Source organism: Ambystoma mexicanum, chromosome 1q (genome assembly GCF_040938575.1).
Source record: "Ambystoma mexicanum isolate Mex_15411 chromosome 1q, UKY_AmexF1_1, whole genome shotgun sequence".
Taxonomy (NCBI): domain Eukaryota; kingdom Metazoa; phylum Chordata; class Amphibia; order Caudata; family Ambystomatidae; genus Ambystoma; species Ambystoma mexicanum.
The window spans coordinates 1,455,934,673-1,455,957,589 of NC_090922.1; the positions used below are offsets into that span (position 1 = coordinate 1,455,934,673).

The 22,917-nt window shown below is 47.1% G+C and overlaps 1 long non-coding RNA gene across 1 annotated transcript; it reads right to left on the bottom strand.

Moving 5' to 3' along the window:
• Positions 1-1,852: 1,852 nt before the first annotated feature.
• Positions 1,853-4,069, bottom strand: LOC138549573 (uncharacterized). Its single transcript, XR_011293358.1, has 3 exons — positions 3,813-4,069; positions 3,226-3,721; positions 1,853-2,886 (listed from the first exon to the last, which is right to left on the bottom strand). It is a non-coding gene; the product is annotated as an uncharacterized lncRNA (long non-coding RNA).
• Between the last annotated feature and the right edge of the window lie 18,848 nt (positions 4,070-22,917).

The window sequence follows — 22,917 nt, forward strand, 5'->3', positions numbered from 1 at the left end:
AGGACAGTAATGAGGAAGAAAGGGCCAATCAGGGTGGGGGTGGCCGGGCAGGCAGCGAGGGAGGCAGGATGGAAGAAGCGATGGGGAAAAACACACAGAAAGAGCAATGAGCAGGGGGGCAGGGAGCACCAGAAAAGAACAATTTGAACAAAGCAAAGGCCCAAGGGGGGTCTCACCCAGTGGAATCTGGGTCCGCAATCACCCGCTCAGCCCCGCTGGAAATGGCAAGCGCGGTGTGCGACGGCTCACCAGACCCACACACGGAAGTCAGAGGAGCCAATCAGGGTGGGGGTGGGCTGGCAGGCAGGGAGGGAGGCGGGAGGGAGTGAAGAAGCGAAGGGAAAAAACAGAGGGAACAATGAGCAGGGGGGCAGGGGGCACCAGAAAAGAATAATTAAAAAAAAGCAAAGGCCCAAGGAGGGTCTCACCCAGTGGACTCTGGGCCCGCAATCACCAGCTCAGCCGCGCTGGAAATGGGGAGCGCGGTGCGCGACGGCTCACCAGACCCACACACGGAAGTCAGAGGAGCCAATCAGGGTGGGGGTGGGAGTGAAGAAACCAAGGGAAAAAACACACAGAGGGAGCAATGAGCAGGGGGCACCAGAAAAGAACAATTTAAATAAAGCAAAGGCCCAAGGAGGGTCTCGTCCAGTGGAATCCGGGCCCGCAATCACCCGCTCAGCCTCGCTGGAAATAGAAATGGACTTTCAGTCTTAAGTGAAAACTCGTTTTGGGAACACCTCCACCCGACCACCTTATGCACTGCTCCAAATGTGTCCCCACTACTCACGTGTCCTGTCTGTGAATGAATGGAACCATGGAAGCCAGACCTCTGCATGTCCTCATGGCCGGGTGTTCAGGCCTCAGCGAGTGCTATTAGAGTGCCAGCTTTCTTCCCCATAGTGTTGGATGCCCGGGGTGTCTGTCCTCTACATGCCTGCTAACGCCTGCTTACCTCGGTGTTCCTGGACGTACAATAAAGGGCTCCTGCCTTGGACTAACTGCCATCTGCCCTCCTTGAATTCCATAGTTCATTTATTACAGACTGCGGTTTTTGCCTACTTTCATTTGCAAAGATTGCAGTATATGTTTGTTTACTGTACCAGTGTCCATTTCTTTTATTTTTTGTTATCATACATGGTTTATTAACGACCTTATATACATAATCACATATCTCAAATAGAATCCAATAACTTAAACGAAATATTATATAGCTCATAAAATCAGTAATTATTTCCATTTAATTATCCAGATAGAGAAACAAAAATAAAGATAAAATCACTCTCCTTATTTAAAACATTTCATTTCATTTAAAAACAATGTGTTCACAGTACATTGGAGTTCAGGAGCTATCATAATTCATCTGTCCAGCACAGCTCATCCATAAAACTCTCAATTCAGTTTCAAAACCTTTAGCAAAGGGACCCCCTAATCAACGATGTCAGCTGTCCTGAGAAGATTCGGGACCAAAAAAAGCTTATCGTTCAAATTCCTGACATCATGGACATAATCGCTAAAACCTTCTTATCTTCTCTCCTGAAGAAAGGGGCAGAATATGAGTATATGCAGAAGCGACACCACCTTTTGGTGACAATATCTGCACATATTGTCCCCACTAAGGGCCAATATAAATAACATTTCCCGAGTATGTATCAGGCTGAGTCTTAAGAAGGTTCTCAAAGCTCGACCATCAGGACACCGGGCAACATATGCAGGAGTAACTCCTCTTTTTTACTCACCATGCATAGATTGCTAAACAACTTGTAAGAACTTTGCGTCCAATCCAAATCGTACAGTCTCTTCTTAATTACATCAGGGCTATTAACCAGACAGGATCGGACTGGGGCATAAAATGGTCTCCGGCACCAACAAAAAAGTGGCCCACAGTTGCATATAGAGGTTTTTGATAAAATTTGATGCAAATTGTACATTTTAAAGAATATTTATTCAGCAACACTGGTCAACACTATTAGCCGCATAGTGAAGTAACTCATCAAACTGGCCCACATTGGCCAAAAAAAGTGCCACACAACCATTTTGCATTTTTGGCTCGGCCATGGGCTCTTGCCCAACAAACCAGTCCGTGCCTGCAAGCAGGAACGCAGTGGGGCATAGAATTGTCTCGGGCACCAACGAGAAAGTGGCCCACAGTTGCAAATGTGAATTCATTTCTTTTGTGACGCTGTTTGAATAGCAACCAAGGAGAAGGTTTTTATTAAAATGTGATGCAAATTGTACATTTTAAAGAATATTTATTCAGCAATACTGGTAAAAACGATTAGCCGCATAGTAAAGTAACTCATCAAACTAGTCCACATTGACCAAAAAAGTGCCCCACTTTGACCCAAAAAACTGGCCCACAGATGCATTTTGCGTTTTTGGTTCGCCCATGGGCCTATTGGCCTATACGATTACACTAAGTTGACACAATGCTCACCAACTTAAGATGTGGTGAGGGAATAAACTGACAGAGGGTTTTAAGATAAATGCATGTGAATTTACAACAAGCTGTTCAAATGTGTTTCAGGTGCGGGGTAGAAAACTAACAACCTTGGCATATAGGTTGTATATACATACAACAGTGAAAAAGATGAAGGTCCCTGTTAGGGACCTCACATCCCCTGCACACTTTCTTATAACCTAAATAAGGCAAGAAGCTAATAGTAAATGGCATGTGGTTCAAAAAGAAAAACCTGACTTGCTACTTATAAATGTGTTATAGTACTTACCATTCATGTGCAAATTATGCAAGGTTTAAGGGATAAAATATATATACATTCTTCAAATAACCATTCCGTAGTCACATAATTTCATGAATTTAATAAACAAATTTCCCAACGTGTTTCGGGTTATACTCTTCATCAGGGGCTTCTAATGACAAGATTTCTACAAAACAACATGAACAAAGATAATATGAGTGTAGGCAATATTTTTGAAACATAAATACAACAGTTGTATATCACCAATTCAAGTATCAACAAATTAATCCAAAGTTGTTTTTTCTCAAATCCAAATGCTAATACTCTCCAACAGAGATGGTCATTCTTAGCTGTAAATTCGAAGGCATTATTGTCAACACCTAATTAAATGGGTGGATCACCAGTACTCACCCTGTTTCCTGCCTGTCTTTGTTTCAGAAATCCATTGCTACACTGGAATACAAGTATGCCAATGTCTATGTATACATGTTGTCAAACTCAGAATAAGTTAAGAAAAAGTTCAAACCTCATCCATACTGTTCCATAGGCCCGAGGGTACTTGTCTCTTGATGGCGCCACCATCCGCCCTGCTTTCCCTGCAGCTATACTGTGTACCCTGTATAGAAATGAATAAACACTTATTTGTTCATATTAATTATTTAAATGGGAGCTGGGATGGGTAAGAAATGTAAGATGGCCACAGGACTTTCTTGCCAGGAGATTGTCCTGATAATAGTATGCTGCTGAAACTCTTTAGGTAAGTGCTGTGGCAAAGACTCTGTGACGCGTTTGTCACTCGGTGAGAAAAAGGATCTTCGCTATAAAAGAAGGAGTTCATTTATTACCCGAATGACTGGGGATGAAACTGGAACTTTTAGACTAACATGATAAGAAGCCTAAAGAAATGTCAGTAGATCTTGCCAGGGGATAATCCTGAATGTAGTATACTGCAGAATCTCTTCAGAGAAATGATGCAAAGAAAGCCCTCTGCCTCAGTTGCCGCTCGGTAAACCAGGTGTTTACTATAAAAAGGAAAAAGTTAATTTATTACCCGGATGCATGGAAATGCAAGAAGCGACTTAAAGACTCAAAAGATGTCAGATAGATACTCACACGATTTTAGCTAAAGTTGGAGATTCTTGTCAGAACCGATCATTCATACTGAAACTCCTAAAAGCTTTGGAACTTGATTAAATATTGTGCGTGCGGCACGCAAATCATCAACATCTAAAAAAAAAGGGGGGGAAAGGAGTGCACCAATAAGAGTGTGCTTAAAGCTGTCCGTAGAATCAAGTTAAAAAGGATGTCTATTTACTTAAAGATATATGTCAGTACGAGCAAAGGGAAAGGATCCGCGAGCGATAGGTCTGCTCCAGTCAGCATTCACTTAATTATTCAAAATGGCCACCAATAAATAGTGGCGTATGTTGATGACATCACCACGTTGTTAAGCGCGTGACGTCATTTGTAAACAAAGTTATTTTTCTTTTTTTCAAAAACTTTATCGGTCAAGAAACCGCAATTGAATGGTATCTAAAAAATGCTAGTAAAGTTGGTATTAAAACGTGGGATGCCAGCACATCTATTGCCCTATAAGCCTGTCTGAGCCTGAGTGAAGTAACTCATCAATCTGGCCCACATTGGCCAAAAAAGTGCCCCACTTTGACCCAAAAAAACTGGCCCACACAGGCATTTTGCGTTTTTGGCTAGGCCATGGGCCTATTGCTCTATAAGCCACTCCTTGCCTGCTCCTTAACCATCAGCATGATGCCCATGGCTGCCTCACTTTCTGGTGTTATTATAAGTGGAATGCTAGCCCTCTAGTTCTACCTGCATTATTATCCATAGGAAAAGCTAGGATTTTACTGCTCCTCAACCACCAGCATGGTGCCCACGGCTGCTCACTTTCTGGTGTTATTATACATGGCATGTTAGCCCTGTAGGTCTACTTCCATTCTTCTCCATTGGAAATGCCAGGATTTTACTGCTTCTTAACCACCAGCATGGTGCCCATGGCTGCCTCACTTTCTGGTGTTATTATAAATGGAATGCTAGCCCTCTAGTTCTACCTCCATTCTTCTTCATGGGAAATTGTCATGGGAAGTAGCATAGGGGCCCACTCCTCACTAGCACAAACACATGGGGGAAGGTGGAAAGCACAAATAGGGGCTAAATGGGTAAATTTCTGGCAAGCAAAACATTCATTGAGGCAGCCATAGAGTGCACCTCATTCACATAGCCTTGTTCTGGCATAGCCTTTATTTTCCAGCTACTTCCTGTACCTCCAACATGGATGCCTGTGTAACATCCAGGAGCTGTGTGGAACTGTGTAGCACACGCTAGTGTCTGGCCGTGGCTGCCTATACAAGCCACGGCTAAGGACTAGCCCATGCTTCGTGTGCATTCTGTAGCCTTGAGCACACGTTCACCGCAGCCCGGACTTCTATTGGGTCCTTACCTGGTTCCCGCTTCACCGAAGCCCGGACTGCCATTGGATCCTTACCTGTTTTCCGCTTCACCGTAGCCCGGACTTCCAGTGGATCCCTCACCTGTTTGTTCTTCGTGATCGAAGCAAGCTTCTCATCTGCTCATCACACCAGCGCTCCGGACCCGACCTGCAAAAGAAAAGAATCAGTAAGCACGCGCATGCAACTAATGCCTCTGTCTCCCGCTCGACCAATGGTGCATCCCTTCTAACTTGCCTCTGTGTGCGAGCTGAGCGGAATACTCCTCACCGTGGCCGCATCCACTTAGCTGCTCCGTTTCTGAGACCTGCAAAGACAAATAACTTTAATTAACGCTCAGCGTATTCCCAATCAACAACTCACCTTTCACTCCACAACACACACGCATAGCCAGTGAAGTAACTGTCCATCATTGAACTTACATTCCGCACACAGTTGAAGTTACCTGCAGCTGCTGCTACGTGGTCTCCAGGAATCAAGCCTGTGAATAGAACTTGCAAACAATTCCCAGTGCTGTAACTGGGCAAATCCTGCAAAGAGCCTGTTTCACCCTTCAACCAGAACCTAGTGAAGCAACTAGCCCCAGACCCCCAGACTAGTGTGCCTCTGCAGATGCAGGATGGAGAGCGCGCCACACTAAACCAAAAGGTGAGACACGCCCAAAGCAAGGGTATACATTGCACTTGGGACACAGGGAGGGGGGAGGGAGGGTTGGAGTACCTTCTTCACAGAAAACCCTCTAAACACCCATTCTCTTGGCAGGTCAGCTTCCCAGCCCAGGTGTAACGAGAGGAAGAGGCCGGAGGAATCCATTGCTCCCGCAGAGACCCAGGTGAGTGTGACAGAAATGCTAGGATGTTACTGCACCTTAACCACCAGCATGGCGTCCAGGGCTGCCTCACTTTCTGGTGTCATTATAAATGGCATGTTAGCCCTCTAGTTCTACCTCCATTCTTCTCCATAGGAAATGCTAGGATGTTACTGCTCCTTAACCACGAGCATGGCGTCCAGGGCTGCCTCACTTTCTGGTGTCATTATAAATAGTATGTTAGCTCTCTAATTCTACCGGCATTCTTATCCACAGGAAATGCCAGGATTTTACTGAAGCAATAGAACCTGAGGAAGGGCCATTATCGGTCTGGTAATGCCCCTGGGGTGATAGTGACTAGCCTGAGCGAAGTAAAATACTGGCATTTCAGTAAAATCCTAGCATTTCCTATGGAGAAGAATGGAGGTAGAACTAGAGGGTTAACATTCCATGTTTTATTGCTATTAGTACTCCGGCACGTCGTACCAGGGTACTAATACCATTTTTTTCTAGAGTTGAGAAACGGCATTGAAAAAGCAAAACAAAATGGCCACCAAGGATCGGGTAGCAGCGGCTACTCATTGTCCCTTCTCCCTTTCCATGGTGGCCATTGAAAAAATGTAAACAAACAAATGGGCTGCCATGGAAAGGGGACAGGGACTACACATAGTCCATTCTTGCTTTCCATGGTGGCTAATCAGGGGATGGAGTAGCGCAGGGAACAGTCATGTTCCCGTCGCCAGCAAGGGATAGGGGAGCGCAAGTATGTGGGGTTTGGATAGGGAGGGGATTGGAGATGTGGGAAAGGGGAATGTGGTGGTGGTGGGGTGAAGGGACAGGGGACGTAGGGAGGGAGCGCACCTACCTTAGGTCCCGATGAGGGAAGATGGCGGCCTCCTGCTCAGAGGAGGATTGGTGCGGGTTCTTTCCCTGTGTGGTAAGGGCCCCGATCCAAGCCTCCTCATTGGCTGGGAGGCCGCTACACCCTCCTCGCTCGGTACCAATGCTCCTTAAGCACCATTGAATGTTAGCCTTTAAATTATACCTGCATTCTATTCCACAGGAAATGCTAGGATTCTACCACTCCTTATCCACCAGCATGGCGTCTATGGCTGCGTTTGTGCTGTCATCTGACACAATCTCACCGACACAGGTAAGTGCAATTAAGTTTCTTTATTGACAAGACCCCGCAGCCTCTAGCTACGGCTCCCCTCGCTCAACGGCCACTGTGGAATGTTGATTGCTGAACGTGCATTAACATTCCACCAGTGTGCCTATGCACGAACCCGTGCATATTACAACATATCCTCTTCCCTTGGATAAAAATGTTGACACACTTTGAACAATGGAAAATTAAACAAATATCACATGACATGTCATAAATACAACTTACTTTAACAGCTAGATCAATACAAGTATCATGGGTGCCATTAAATGTGCTTCCACTCTTAACAAACATAATCCCTAAATTTTATGGGAGGTCCACAGCTCCTACCCGCACAACCCCTTTGTTGACCTGCATCAGGTTGCTGAGCCATAGCAGTCTGAAATTCCACATTGACCTGTGGATCAACAGGACCTGGAATTGATACCCCCTCTTGCTGTTCACACCCGATGGCTTGTGAACCCACAGGATTATAATCCAGTGCTGTTTCCTGTGATTCCACCTCAGATTCCACACCAGCCCTGTCCACACGTCTGCATCCATCCACCACCACTCGCCTCTTACTCCAGACAGAGCCATCCTCCAGGTGCACATGCCCTTTTCCAACTTTAACAACCTTCCTTGAGGGCATAAAAGTGCTGTATCCTTTATGAACTATCCTAGGATTCTTTATGTACACCTGATCCCCAGGCTTTACATTCAACTCCTTCCTACTCTTTTGTGAGGACCCCATAATCTGCTGGCGCTCTAAAATGCTGCGATGAATTGCACGCAAATCCATATCGCATGGACCACCACCACCCATAGCCAGGGTTGTCAACATTGTACCTGCCTTCCTGCCCCTCATTAGTTCAAATGGAGATCTTCCCGTAAGCATGGCAGGAGTTCTCCGATATGCAGCCAGGTATTGTGTCACAACTTCCTGCCAGTTCAAACTATTGGCCAAAGCCAATTGTATGGCTGACTTAATCGTGCCTTTGGCCCTCTCAACCAGACCATTTGCAGAAGGATTGTACAGAGCTGTCCTATATTGAGAAATGGCATGTTTTTCCAAGAATTCTCTCATGGCTCTAGAAGTGAACTGCACACCATTATCCGTAACTAAACTTGCAGGTAAACCCTCACGGTCAAATACTTTCTTCAGAAAATCAATTACGGTATTGGTCGTAACACCTGAACACTCCGCCACCTCGATTCACCTGGACGTATAATCCACCAACACCAACATATATCTGGACTCAGGCTCTAAACAGTCAAACGGACCCATAATGTCCAAAGCCAATTTCCACCATACCTGCTCTGGAACCTCAACAGGATGCACAGGTTGTGGATGCAGTACCTTGCTCTTATCACTGACAGAACACGCCTGACACTCTTTCACCACCTGTTCCACATCCTTGTCCATTGACGGCCACCAATACTCCTCTCTCAATCTCCTTTTGGTCAAAGATCGGCCCAAATGACCTTCATGTGCCAATTCCACCATTCTTCCCCTCAGACTTATCGGGGGTATCAACCTGCTACCCCTAGACACACCCCAGGGACCCTCGGCTAATTCCTGGAGAACCTGGACATAACCTTTCCCTTCCGGCCTTTCCTTCACAGTGTGCCACCCCTTCACCAGACCTTCCCTAATCCACTTTAACTCAAGATCATCCTCAGACTCCTGATCCCACACCGACTTCTCCACAGCAGAAGTGACCAAAGCAACCTGACACTCCTGCAAATCATCCTCCTTAACTACTCCCCCCTCACTGTCCTCCTCTACAACTGGCAAACGGGACAAACAATCCGCGACAACATTAAACTTCCCCGGAAAATACTGCAAGGAAAAATTGTAATCTTGTAACTGTACTGATCACCTCGCAATCCTCGGGGATACTGCCATGACTCCCTTGGAAGAAAATACCTGTACCAACGGTTTATGGTCCGTTCTGACTACATAGGGTATGCCCCACACAAATGTCCTGAAATGTTTTGAAGCCCACAACACTGCCAAAGTCTCTTTCTCAATTACAGAGTACCTGGTTTCCACATCTCTCAAGGTCCTCGAAGCAAAGGCTACCGGGACCCATTCACCATTAATGCATTGCTCTAGCACTGCCCCTAGACCCACCGTCAACGCAGTTCTATTTTTTGGGTCAAATGATTTCAAACATGGAGCCTTCTCCACCTCCCTCTTAACCAACTCAAATTCTGCCGCACACTCTGCAGACCATACAAATCTTACACACTTCCTTATAAGAGCTCTCATGGCCACTGTTTTTTCAGCGTAATTTGAAACAAATTTAACATAATACTCTGCAAGACCCAGAAAAGCCCTTAGCTGATCCTTATTAACCGGAGCTGGCGTATCCCTCAACATTTGTACCAACTCCTTTTCGGGCTTACACCTCGTGAACTCAATGTGTGTCCCAAATATGTGACCTCCTCCTGAAAAATATTTAGCTTCACCCAACGTCAACAGCAACTCATTAATATTTGGCAAAGGATGCCGATCTACTCATATGCTAGCGTTTAACTCCCGGAGATCTACACACATTCTGATGCTGCCATCACTCTTCTTCACTAAAACCACAGGAAACAACCACTCCGAAGCCTCAATAGGTTCTATTATTCCTGCCGACTGCAACTTAGTCAATTCCGCCTTAAATGCCTCCCTCACTGAAACTGGCACCCCCCCTCACTTTATGAACTCTAGGAACTGCACCCTTCTTCAACACAATGCGATGCGTAAAGCCCCTAAGCTTACCAAGGATGTCCTGAAAATACCTCAGGAAACTCACTCATAAGCACTGTTGGGGTAACTTTTACGTCCTTCTCTTCCATTCCCTCCATGACACTGAGAACCGGTTCTTTTTCACCTGGATGAATTTGTATTTTTAGTGCAGCCTGCTCATCCCAACCCAACACACTTGTCCCTTTTGAAGCCACATACAATTTACCTAAGGTTTGCCTTCCTTTGAATGAGAAATTTGACCAATTATAACCAAGCAGGTGAATGGAACTTTGCCCATATGCATACGGTCTGATGTCTGGAGCCAACAAAGTAGAGATCGGTTTACCCAAAACCTCTTGATACACTTCCGGAGACACCAGGGTATAAGGTGACCCAGAATCCACCAGCATATCCACAGGGTGCTGGTCCACCAATACCAACACCCATGGACCCTTCCGCCCACAACCCTCCACATGTAATATGACACTCTGTTTGGGACCACCACCTGATGCTCCCTCCAGCCCCATGGTAAACTCCTCTGTAGTTACATTTGCGACCACCTGCCCTTTACACATTCGTGCAAAATGGCCCATCCGTTTACATTTCCTGCATTCTACATTGCTAGCCGGACAGGATTTCGAATCCACTTTGTGACTCGACCAACCACAATTTTTGCACACCTCTTTACCTTTAGGTGCTCCATTCCCTTGTACAACCCCTTTGTCCAAACCCTTCTTGCTCCTTGACACCACCGCATGCACCATCTCCCTATTTCCATCCCTTTCAGTAACAATTTGTACACTCGCCTTGGAGGCTTCAATTGCTCTAGCAATCTCCAAAACCTTATCAAGTGAAGGATCGCTCTCAATGCACAATCTCTCTCTAATTTTTTGATTTGACGTTTTCATCATAATCTGATCCCTTATATGTTCCTCACCGTTACCCGGGAACCCACATGTAGCCATGAGTGCACGTAAGGCTGTAACATATGAATCTATGCTTTCCGCAGAACCTTGTGCCCTAGAGAAAAACTTATACCGCTCTAAAACCACATTAACTCTTTTTCCAAAATGTACTTGCAGTTTCTTCAAAGCCGTCTCGTAGGCACTTACAACCATTTCCCCCTCACCTCCACCTTGAACCATTACATTCTCTCCAGGCAGGTGACGAAAAACTCTCAAGCCCTCAGTACCAATACAATTAAGCAAAGCAGCCTCCTTTTCATCATCATTGAACTTTGCCCCACCCGCAGCCCGCAAATATACCTTAAAGGCATCTACCCACTGCTCCCAAGGCGCAACCGGCTCTCCTGGGTTAGGCAGAAATGCTGGTGGAGGCCTAGCAGCTGTATGCAACATGGCCGAATTTGCTGCCCAGAACCTTGTGCCCACCAAAATAACCTACTCAACACTGTGCTTTTAAGTGCCCCCTATGATCAGAAAATGTCCTGTCTGTCACTGTGAGTCAGAGCACTCCCACGTTTCTTATTTTTTTCAGCAATGAGTAAGTCACAACACCAACCAAAGTGACCGCAGACAGATGTCTTCCCCTGTAGCCTTGCGAGCGTGCCCCCCCACGCCTATGCAGTACAGCCAGGACCTGGCACAGGGTGAGTCACAACCAATGATGTACCTGAGATATGCACAATCCCTGCCCCAGCCGTGCTGCAAACCTTCACTTGTCTGGGCCAAATGGGGTAAGTGTGTCCCAACCTTACCAGCAACACCCCTCCAGATCCACTTTAAATCTGGTCTATGGTTCCTCAAACTTGCCACCTAGCTGACGGTGTTCTCCTCTTGTCTTCTCTCATCCGCCAGCCGCCGCAGTCAGCTGCTAAGAAAGCACACTGCACAATGCCACCGCAGCCCCTCCTCCTTCCCTGGAGCGACCGCAGACCGCGCTGAGCAGCGTGGGCGTCACCGCAGCCCCTCCTCGTTAGCTGTGGAGACTAGGGTCCACGCTGAACCGCGTAGCATAGACATGCTGTTGGGGCGGAACCAGCTGCCGGGAGGACTGCCAATGCCGGTAACCACAGCCCCTCCTCGTTCCTCAATCCACGCTGAGCAGCGCAGCGCAGGGACGCCACCGGGGGCAGGGCCAGCTGCCGGCGGACAGCAAATGCAAGTGCGCTCCGCGCACAGGCCTCCGATCCACTCGCAGCGGGGCCCCGACTGGACCCCCGCACACGTAGACTCCGCTGCAGCCAGGGGAACCAAAGGAAGCTGCTCACGGCAAACCGGCGGCAAGCTGCCCCGAATGAACACCCCGACTGGGCACCCGAACAGTTCCTCGCCCTCTGCTCCTCCATAGGGCAACCGCCCGCTGGGCCTTGTATTGGATCAAGCCTGCAGCAACAGCTCCAACGGATCCAGACAAACCGGCAGCAAACTGCCCCGAATGAGCACCCCGACTGGGCACCCGAACAGTTCCTCGCCTTCCGCTCCTCCACAGGGCAGCCGCCCGCCCGGCCTAGTATTGGATCAGGCCTGCAGCAAAAGCTCCAACGGATACAGCGTTGGTCGGCCCCCGTCCACGCCGACTGCGCCCGAGATGATAAGGAGCCAAACAGCCGATCCGCACACGCGTGGGACAGGGTCTCGTCAAAATCCTCGTCCTCGTCGCCAATGACACAATCTCACCGACACAGGTAAGTGCAATTAAGTTTCTTTATTGACGAGACCCCGCAGCCTCTAGCTACGGCTCCCCTCGCTCAACAGCCACCGTGGAATGTTGATTGCTGAACGTGCATCAACATTCCACCAGTGTGCCTATGCACGAGCCCGTGCATATTACAACATCATCATACATGGAATATTAGCCCCCTAGTCCTTTATTGAACCATTTGTTGTTGTTTTTTTTAGCAAGTTGTTACAGTAGCAAAGAGTTTTCAAAATCGTGCCTGCAGAGGATTTGTTCTCTAATCAGGTTGCCTTAGCCTCAATCCATTTCCTGTTCCTTTACTCTTACCACAGCTTTAACGCCTGTCCACTACACTGTTTCACGATCACTGCTTTACATTTTCTTGGATAGTGTTTTATGCAGTTTTTTTTTATAATTTAGTGTATGTTGCTTAGAGTATCCTACTATCTGTTCATCTCTAGCTCTCTCCCAACACTGTATTATTTTCTGCAGTTACTCATGTATTTAATTTCTCTCAAATCAGGTTTGAAGAAAAACATCATTGGCTCCTTCCGCGGCAGGGGCACCGTCTCGTAGCGCTGCAACACCGGAACGGCTGCTTCCTGGCGCATCGTGAGCGACCAGACTTTCGGGGAGCCTAACAGTACATTTTTAAAAGGTTTGAGAGGGGTTGTTGCGAAAATACACCGTTTAATAATAATTCTTATTGTTTTAACAATAGCTGTATTTTTCTTTACAACGTACCTCAGAAAAGAAAAACTGTGCCACTCGTTAAAAGCAAACGTGGCTGGAACGTCTTTGTCAGACATCCACGCGTTCAACTTTCTTCCACTTTATTAGTAGACCTCCACCAATGGGAAGTGCTCCAAAAATTCAATGCTAGGCTATCACCGCCACACGAAGTGCGAGTGACTCGCCCAGTATTGCCAACTTTGTTAGAGAACTGCTGTTGCGAAGAAGTCGTCAGTGAGGGGAAAGTCGGTAACTAGCAGGGACCCTACAAGATTAGAGTGCTTCTACTAGTAATATGCCATATTCGCACATTATATAAAAAGCAATATGCGTTACACTCCATTCAGGGAAAATAGATATGAACGTGATTGGCAATGCTTAGATATTGTACAGAGGGTCGTGATTAATCGTGTAAAGGTGCAAAGGATTGTGGGTATGCAGATATAGAGTAAAGAATTGTGGGTAGGCATGTTCTGCTTGTTTTAGCCCACCTTTTGTGTGCACTTAAAGATGTCCGTGGCGTTCGCTAAACCTAATGAACGCGGATTGGTTTGTGACCAGTTTCCTCCATTATGCTGGACTTATAGTTGAAGGTGCGTGGAGGTTTTTTCTTCCAACTTGGTCACAGCTAAAGCAAGGGCGTGGCCTCAGAACACGAAGACTCTCGGATTGAAACCTGCAGGGGCGGTTATCACTCTTCTTCCCTTCTATCACTTTTCTCCACTTCATCACGCAGTCATGTGCCATTAAGACACGTTGATGGTGTTCTTTAGTTAACTCAGCTCCCAAAGTAGTGCTTATTAAGGACTTTATTATTATAATTTGTTATTGTGTATATAGTTAATAACATAAAGGCTATATTTATACTTACATTCATAATATTCTTATGAAAAATCCGTATATTATTGTTTTTTACATTTATAGCAGCGCACAAAGCCCTGAGGCATCTAGGCGCTAGTTACAGTTACAGTGGTTCATGGTTACATGGTTGCAAGATGAGAATCTGATCAGTTGTTCCAGATCAAACACAAACAGCAGAAATGCTGAAGTGAATCACATTGTGATTTGCATCATCACTAGGTAAGCAATTGGACTAGCCCAGCATCCTGGGTCGCGCCCTCCCTACTGGGTCCAGGTAAGAGCATGGTAGGCGAGCGGGGCACAGCAGGCAGAGATAGGGAGCAGGAATGCATTGAGGCATCTAGGCACTAGTTGCTGAGGTGAATGACACTGTGATTGGCATCATCACTAGTGAAGCGAATTGAACAAGCCCTGCCTCCTCGGCCCAGGTAAGAGCAATGGAAATAGAAAGCAATAATTCATAAACAAGTAACAGATATGTGTGTGTGTATATATATATATATATATATATATATATATATATATACATATATATGCAAACAAAAGAGGGGCGCGGTTCAGGATCTCAGCTGCATTCAGCCCCACAGTTCAATGCTCTCCTCCTAGCGGCTTTCATGCCTCAACATTCTGCGAGAGACTGATAGGATTTATATTTGCAGGGTTGAATCCCTCTTGTATCAAGATTTTGCAGCAAAGAATTCTGGTATCTGTAGTGTGGAGACAGCCTCTCTTACTCATTTTTCAATATCAGCCCTCGATGGGAAAGGGGGGGAGTTACTACCATTGTGCCACCCCCCACGGCTGCCCCAGGAAAACCGAAAAGTCGGTGCCCCTGTGTGCAGGCACGTTATAAATTACATATCATATCATATTGCGATCATTCTCTTTTACAGAGGTACCTCTAGTGCCGGCCTTGGGTACTACACCCTGTTAAGTCTGGATTATGCCTGTTGCCAGATCTACCTCTAGTAACAGCTTCTGGTATTGCACCCAGATAAGCTTTCAACTCATTCCTGTTCCAGAGGGACTTCAACCCAGGGTTGGACTGGGGCATAGAATTGTCTGGGGCACCAACAAAAAAAGTGGCCCACAGTTGCAAATGGGAATTAATAACTTTTGTGATGATGTTTGAATCGTACCTAAGGTGGAGGATTTTTTATAAAATGTGATACAAATTGTACACTTTAAAGAATATTTATTCGGAAACACTGGTCGAAACTATTAGCCACATAGTGAAGTAACTCATCAAACTGGCCCACATTGGCCAAAAAAGTGCCCCACTTTGACCCAAAAAACTGGCCCACATAAGCATTTTACGTTTTTGTTTCAGCCATGGGCCTATAGGCCAGTCCGAGAATGGCTCTGTGTGCGACCAACCTACTTGCTCTTTCACAAACTTTACTTTTTTTTCACCAATAAATCAGGAGAAAGTGCAAATGCAGTACCACACTACCAGCACGTTTACGGACGTTGCAGAGATTAGCAAATACAATGTGCAATATATGAGACACCCTGGGAGTATTTTAATAAGGTTTTTTTTTTTTTTTTTTGTAAAAATATCTTTATTAAGTGCTTAAAGATGATACAAGGGTAATAAATTCAATTCAATAAGAAGACTTTTGTGGCAATTACATTCCCCCCTCAAAGCAGAAGGGGTGGTTTCAATTTTACTTTGGGCATTTGGGTGGGTACATATATATTTTCTGTTCAGAGTCTGTGGTTTACAAAGTGTTCATGTTTTGCCTGAGTAGGCAAAGAGTTCTCTTTTTCTTTATTTTATTTTTTGGATGATTGTCTGGGCTGGGGGTTTTACTCAGGGCCCCCATCTTCCAGGCTGTCCTTGATTTCATAGTCTCTTAGCAGGCTGTGGACCATCCTGCGGCAGGCCTCGGTTGTCAGCAGCTCATCATTGAGGACCAGGCGTTTCCTTGCGTAGAGGAGAATGTCCTTCAGGCAGCAGAGGATCCTCCAGCAGTTCTGGATTGCCTCTACTGTGTGGGTCTGTGCAAAGAGTCCATACAGCACAGACTGGTGTATAATGTCTTGGGGCGGGATGTGAGCACTCAACTCAGTGGCAGTTTTTTTTTTCTTTTTTGTAAAAATATCTTTATTAAGTGCTTAAAAGATGCTACAAGGGTAATAAATTCAATTCAATAAGAAGACTTTTGTGGCAATTACATTCCCCCCTCAAAGCAGAAGGGGTAGTTTCAATTTTACTTTGGGCATTTTGGTGAGTACATATATATTTTCTGTTCAGAGTCTGTGGTTTACAAAATGTTCGTGTTTTGCCTGAGTAGGCTAAGAGTTCCCTTTTTTTTTATTTATTTTTTTGGGTGATTGCCTGGGCTGGGGGTTTTACTCAGGTCCCCCATCTTCCAGGCTGTCCTTGATTTCGTAGTCTCTTAGCAGGCCGTGGACCATCCTGCGGCAGGCTTCGATTGTCAGCAGCTCATCATTGAGGACCAGGCGTTTCCTTGCGTAGAGGAGAATGTCCTTCAGGCAGCAGAGGATCCTCCAGCAGTTCTGGATTGCCTCTACTGTGTGGGTCTGTGCAAAGAGTCCATACAGCACAGACTGGTGTATAATGTCTTGGGGTGGGATGTGAGCACTCAACTCAGTGTTCAGGGCCCTGCGCAGTTTCCTTGCAAAGGGGCATGCCCAAAAGAGGTGGTACGCTGTTTCCTCTGCCGGGCACCCCCTTGGGCAGCTCCTGTGTGGGCAGAGGCCCCGTCTGTTCATGAATGCTCGCACAGATAGTGCCCCCCTCACCGTCAGCCAGGCGATGTCCTTGTGAATATTCAGGAGTTTGTTTGATGCCACATTTTCCCACACCTGGGTAACTGTGGCCGCTGGCAGGTCCTCAAAGGGATCTGTGGTGTCTTGGGACCGGATCAGGTTGTGGATTGTCCTTGGGTTCCACAATGCAGGCACCACCCCCTGAAGGCCAAAATCTGCGATGAACTTTTCCATCTCCCTGTAGTACCAAGGGAGCGTCCAGTTGTATGGGGCCCTGTTTTCCCACTTGTCCCAGCCTAGCCTCCTCCATGTTGGTGTGAGGAAGAAGCGGAAAAGGAGGTAGGCTGAGTGGGTCTTGTTAGCGTTGGCCAGGGAAATCCTGACGCAGGTGCAGGCGAAGCAGGCCCGCAGTCTTGTAGGGAGGTCCAGGATTCCTTTCCCTCCTTTGCGCCACCCATGAGACACCCTGGGAGTATTTTAATAAGGTTTTCTAATCACAGATTGTCCACTGCCAGATAAGTGTGAGGAACAAGCGTAAGGGCAGGCGGTGGGGCTGTTCTGGAAGCCCCACTAATTGAGGGTGAGAATGCAGCCCCTGACCCAGCCCCTGCCCTCCTGGAAAACCTCATCGTCTGCAGAAGTGACTTCACACGTGTAGTGGAAGCTTTGGCAGGCAGGGTCGAGCAGAAGAGGCACATTTTAGCACAGTTCCTTTCTCCCATCAGGCCAGGCTCTGCAAAGATTTGCATACATTCGGGCCTGGCCAGCCAGCAGGCCCAGTCGGTAAGCAGGAGGACTCGAGCAGGCCTGTTGCAATCTGCCCACTGGCCTGTTGTCCCCAGACCGGTCCATGCCCCATTCCCAGCTGACAGGTTGCCCGGGCGGGGTGCCTCCTAGCCGGACACGGCACCGCTGTGAAGGCAAGGCCCAATCAAGCCGGATCAGTGCTGGGAAAAGGCTAACGTCAGCTTGCCCTAATAGACCAATCCGAGCCTGCACCCAGGGTCGGACTGGGGCATGAAACAGTCTCGGACACCAATGAAAAGTATCCCACAGTTGCAAATGGGAATTAATAAGCATCTCAGGCGGGCCTGTCTACATACTGACACTAATTCTCCCTCTGGTTCAGTTTCTACACAAAATAAACAGTTGTCTGTAAAAAAAAATGTGTTTCTCCCTCGGGATGTAGAAAATTCTAACAGTGAATAAATCATCCTTATTCCATAGACATTGCCCAGACCCTGTGTGCTTTATATATTTTTAAGCATTTATTTATTCGTTCAGCTCTCCGGTTGGTTGACCGTCCTGTGAAAATCTGCGACTAATAGCCCCCTTTCTCGATGCCACAGTAGGAAGCCACTGCCTGTGAGCTATAGCCTACATTACTCTGACCCCTCCCCCCCACTCATGCCCTCTAAAGGTAACACACACCTCTGCACTCCGTCCTTCTGGTGCAGTTGGTGCAGTCGTGAAGCAAGGCCAGGCACTCCTGTGGAGACTCCATCCTATTGTGTAAAGTGCTGCTACCGCCCCACACACCTCATGCAACAGGTATTAAGCACATAGTGCCTAGGTCATCTACAGAATGAAGTATTATATGCCTATCAGAAATCACTCAGTACGTCTCGGTCCTCGTTCTCGACCCCTACTTGGGACCGCTGGGTGAGGGGGCTATTATAACTCGGGTCATCCCTTGCCCCTGAACCAGGAATCCACATGCCCCTCCCATGTAAGCCTGCAGCTCCCTGGCACAGTGGCCATGGAAGAGGGATCACTTTCCATCCCTTTTGACTGTCCTGGCATGAGAATGTTCCCTGCTCTGCAGAAGTGACTGGGCTGCAACCCTGGCAAGTCCCGCCCCTCGTTCTCCCACCTGTAAACGGAGCCGACCTCTGAGGTTTCTCATACTGGTGGGACATCAGGGATCCCCGGCTGAACCCCACTTTCTGGAGACTACCGGGGTTCTGCCCTGGCTAGCCCCAGCTCACTTAAAGCCCTGTCTACCATATCAAAAGAGCTGGAAAGATTACGAAGAATAAGAAGAGAGATTTTGAGTCATAAGAGGAAGTACAGAATTGTTGACATGGGAAGAGCAGTCTGTATAGAATAAGCGAGAGGAACCCTAGATTGCAATGGATGATGAGGAAGATGCTGCATCTTCCCTGCTTTTCCAGGGCCCAGAGAGGGGGTGACAAGACCCAGAGGCCAAATCCAGGCCTTGGGAGGTGAAGCGAGCCATGCAGATCAGTTTCCCAGATGCCCAGCGCCTGAAGCCAATGTTACAGGATCTCCAGCCACCCTAGGTACACCATGGGGCTTGAGGAAAGAAAGACCAGAAGTGTTTTTTTTTGTGGCAGCAGGGATAGAAAATGATAACAAGAAGTAATCCATGCTCCTATATTATGCTGGAAGTGACATCCACAAGTTATTTAAGATGCTCCCATATGGAAATGCGTCTTATTTTGACATACACACTCCTGTGACTAATTACTTTACACCCATGGTGAATGTTGATTATAAGAGGTTTCAACTTCATCTGGCAAGCCAAGACCAAGGGGAGTATCCCAATGCTTTTTACATTAGACTCTGACACCTGACGGCAACACACTCCTTCTCTGATGAAGAAAGAGACAGCAGAGGACAGATTATACCAAAGTGCTTTTTTTTTTTACTTGGTTTATTAGCATTTATAAAAAGAACAAGACATTTTCAATAAAGAGCTGTAAGTGTAACCCACTTTGATGACTCATGACCTCCACCCCTCTACGTGCCCCATCCCCCTACCAGGCCCCCCCTCCCGCCACTCACAACCCCTCGTCTAAATCAACTCTTGTTCAATGGTGTAGGATCCTTATATCAATGTCTCAGAGGCGAGAGTTCACATAGTGTCTGCATCTTGCCGTTATTTTATGGGTCTTTTCCCCCTTGTCCCCCATCCCACTCCGTTCACCCACAGGGTTAGTCCGCGTGGTTACCTTCCTCCAGTCCCCATTTGTGCAGCAAAACACACCATTCAACTTGAAATTTGTCCATCCTATCATTTACTACCGAAGTAAGCTTCTCCATTATCATCATGTTTTGTACTTTTCCTTCCCAAACCACTTTCATGGAAGCGTTTCATTTTTCCTTTTTTGAGTTATGGCCAATCTCCCTGCTCTTAACATTGCTTCACACATCCTCGGAAGTCTATGACCTTCCCTATCTTTTTGCGAGAGCACTAGTAGAGACTGCAGCGGGTCTAGGCCCAACCTTATCCCTGTGATCTCATCCATCCAGCTCAACAACTCTTTCCAATACCCTTGAACCTTGGGGTAACACCACCACATGAGGGCCATGATCCCCCGGTTCCCAGAGTCTCTAGGGCACATAGGAGATGCCCCCACCAAACATTTTGGATAATTTCACCGGGTCCCTGTGCCATCCACTTGCATTTTGAAGTTGTGTTCTATCGTAGAAGTAAACAATCCTCCCTCGGAGACCACTCTGTGTATTCGTGCCCACTCCTCCTCGGGGATCTCTTCTCCCACCAGCTCTACCCAATACCTCTGGAAGGTTTGTCTACTCTGTTTACAGGTCTCATTCATGGCTTTGTATAGATTGGACAGTATGGCCTTCGTTTTTGTAGATTAGTCTAGCACTTTTTCCACAGCTGTTAGTACTCTAGCAGCCCCTTTCACCCACTTTGGCTCTGTCAGGATACCCTTGATGCACAGCTATTCGAATGTTGAAATTGAATCCCCTCCCAGCACGTACCTTAACCCATTCCTGGAAGCTTCCACTCTCAAACAGTTGCCCCACGCTCTCAAGGCCTGCATCCGACCACCTCTGCGAGCGGGCGAATCCCTGGTGACCCAAATCAAACGGGGGGCCCCCATTATGAGGACAAAGGGAAGAGCCACGATGTATAACCCTGTGTGACTCTGGATTACCGCCAGACTGAGCAAAAAACTCCCAGTATGCGGTGGGACCGAAGAGGTTCCGGTATCGATTTGGGCAGGGACCAGAAGTAATCCCGGACCTTCAGAGGGTGTGCAGCAAAGTCTTCCAGGTAGGTCCAATAGGTCCTCAGATCTTACCTCATGTGTTCCAGCATCACCCTGATTTGTGCCGCCATGTAATATAAGCGAATATCCCAGAATCCAAATCCTCCTTTGTCCCTTGGAAGGGTTGCCATTTTCACCCTTGGGGTCTTGTTCATATTTTATGGAGGTCATCCTGCCATACCATGTCAGTATCAATGGGTGCCACCTCTTTAGGCCAGCTGTCAACTGAGCATGGAAGGGGTTATAGTTAGTCTCACCATTTCCTCTAGATTCCTTGTTATCCAAATGCACAGGTATTGAATGCTCCCCTGGTTAACTCTTATGCTCTGGTAACTTTCTACTGTGTCTAGCAGGGGAAGCTGCTCCAGTACCGGCAGAATAGCAAATTTTCCCACATTAATTTTGAGTCCCGAGAGGTGGCCATACTCCGCAATCTGGGTCATTAGTGCCGGGAGATAGACCTGGACATTCGTGAGGTTGGCCAGTATATCGTCCGCAAATAGTGAAATTTTGCACTCGATTTCTCCGCCCGATATACCCTTGATTTGGTTGTTCAATCGAATTGCTATTGCCAATGGCTCCATAGCGTGGGCGTACATCAGTGGGAAAAAGAGGTATCCCTGCATAGTACCTCTTGTGAGTTTGAAGGTCTCTGTGAGTACATTGTTTATCCGAACCTTTGCCCTGGGTCTGTTATATAGTTCTGTCACCCATTTCAGGAAGTTTTTTCACAGTCCCATCCTCCCCACGACCTTCATCATGAAGGGCCACATGACCCTGTCAAAGGCCTTCTCTGAGTCCAACACCACTAGGCATGCGTCCAGGCCGCCCACTTGTGCCCCGGGAATAAGGTTGAAAGTTTTCCTGATGTTATCTCATGCTTGTCTTCCCCTAATCCCACCTGGTCTCCATTTACTAAAAGTGGCATACCCCCCTCCAGTCTTGTTCCCCGAACGTTTGCCAGTGTCTTTACATCTCCATTGAGGAGGGAAATGGGCTTATAGGAGGAGCACCTAGTGGGGTCCTTCCCTTCCTTTGGGATCACTACAATGATTGCAGCCATCATCGTGTGGGGGAGGGGTTCACCACCCAGACATGTGTTAAATACCTTTACGAGAAACAGGACTAACAGGGGTTTAAATAGTTTGTAAAATGTTATCATGAAACCGTCTTCCCCAGGGGCAGTCTATGATTTCATCCCAGTGATGGCCCACAGGACTTCCTCTACGGTTATGGGGTTCTCAAGGTTCTCCACAATCTCTTTGGGGAGCCCTGGGAATGGAAACCTTCTCAGAAACATCTCTTTCTGATCCTCCTCCCCCTCCCATTTCGATGGATAGAGGGTACAGTAGTATTTTACATATTCACTCCCAATGGTCTTGGCTTCGTATAAGCACCTATTCTCCTCCGTCGTAATAGTCCCTATGGTTCCCCTCTTTTTCTCCTCCCTCAGTCTCCAGGCCATGATCATATCAGCTCTCTGCCCCTTCTTGTGATATTTCTGCTTCAGGAACAGAAGTTTTTTTTCCGTGTTTTGTGTCAGGATGGCCTTCAATTGTGTCTTATATTGTCAGAGCTCTTTCGCTTTGGAATGTGAAATATACTGTCCATGGGCACCTCCCGTTTGTATCTGCTCTATTTTCCTACGGAGCATGTCCTCCCTCTCCCCTCTTTCTCTCTTCTTCTTAGAACCTATTCTCATCAGGGTCCCCCTAATAGTAGCCTTGAAGCCCTCCCAGACTGATTGGATTCCCACCTCCCCTGTGTCATTGAAAAGGAAGTACACCTTGATTCCCCTGAGCAGTTCCTGTTGCTCTGCTTTGTCCTTTAGTAGGAAGTCATTACATCTCCAGTTCCCCCTGGGGCAACCAACTCCCTCGATATCCACTGAAACGTTCACCATATCGTGGTCCAACCACGGCATAGAGGCTACCCGGGATTCCAAGACCTGTGCCTTTAAATTCAAGTCTACCAGGACCAGGTCAATCTGTGAGAGGGAGTTGTGGACCGCAGAGTCGAATGTGAACGGCATGTCCCCATCTGTTATTG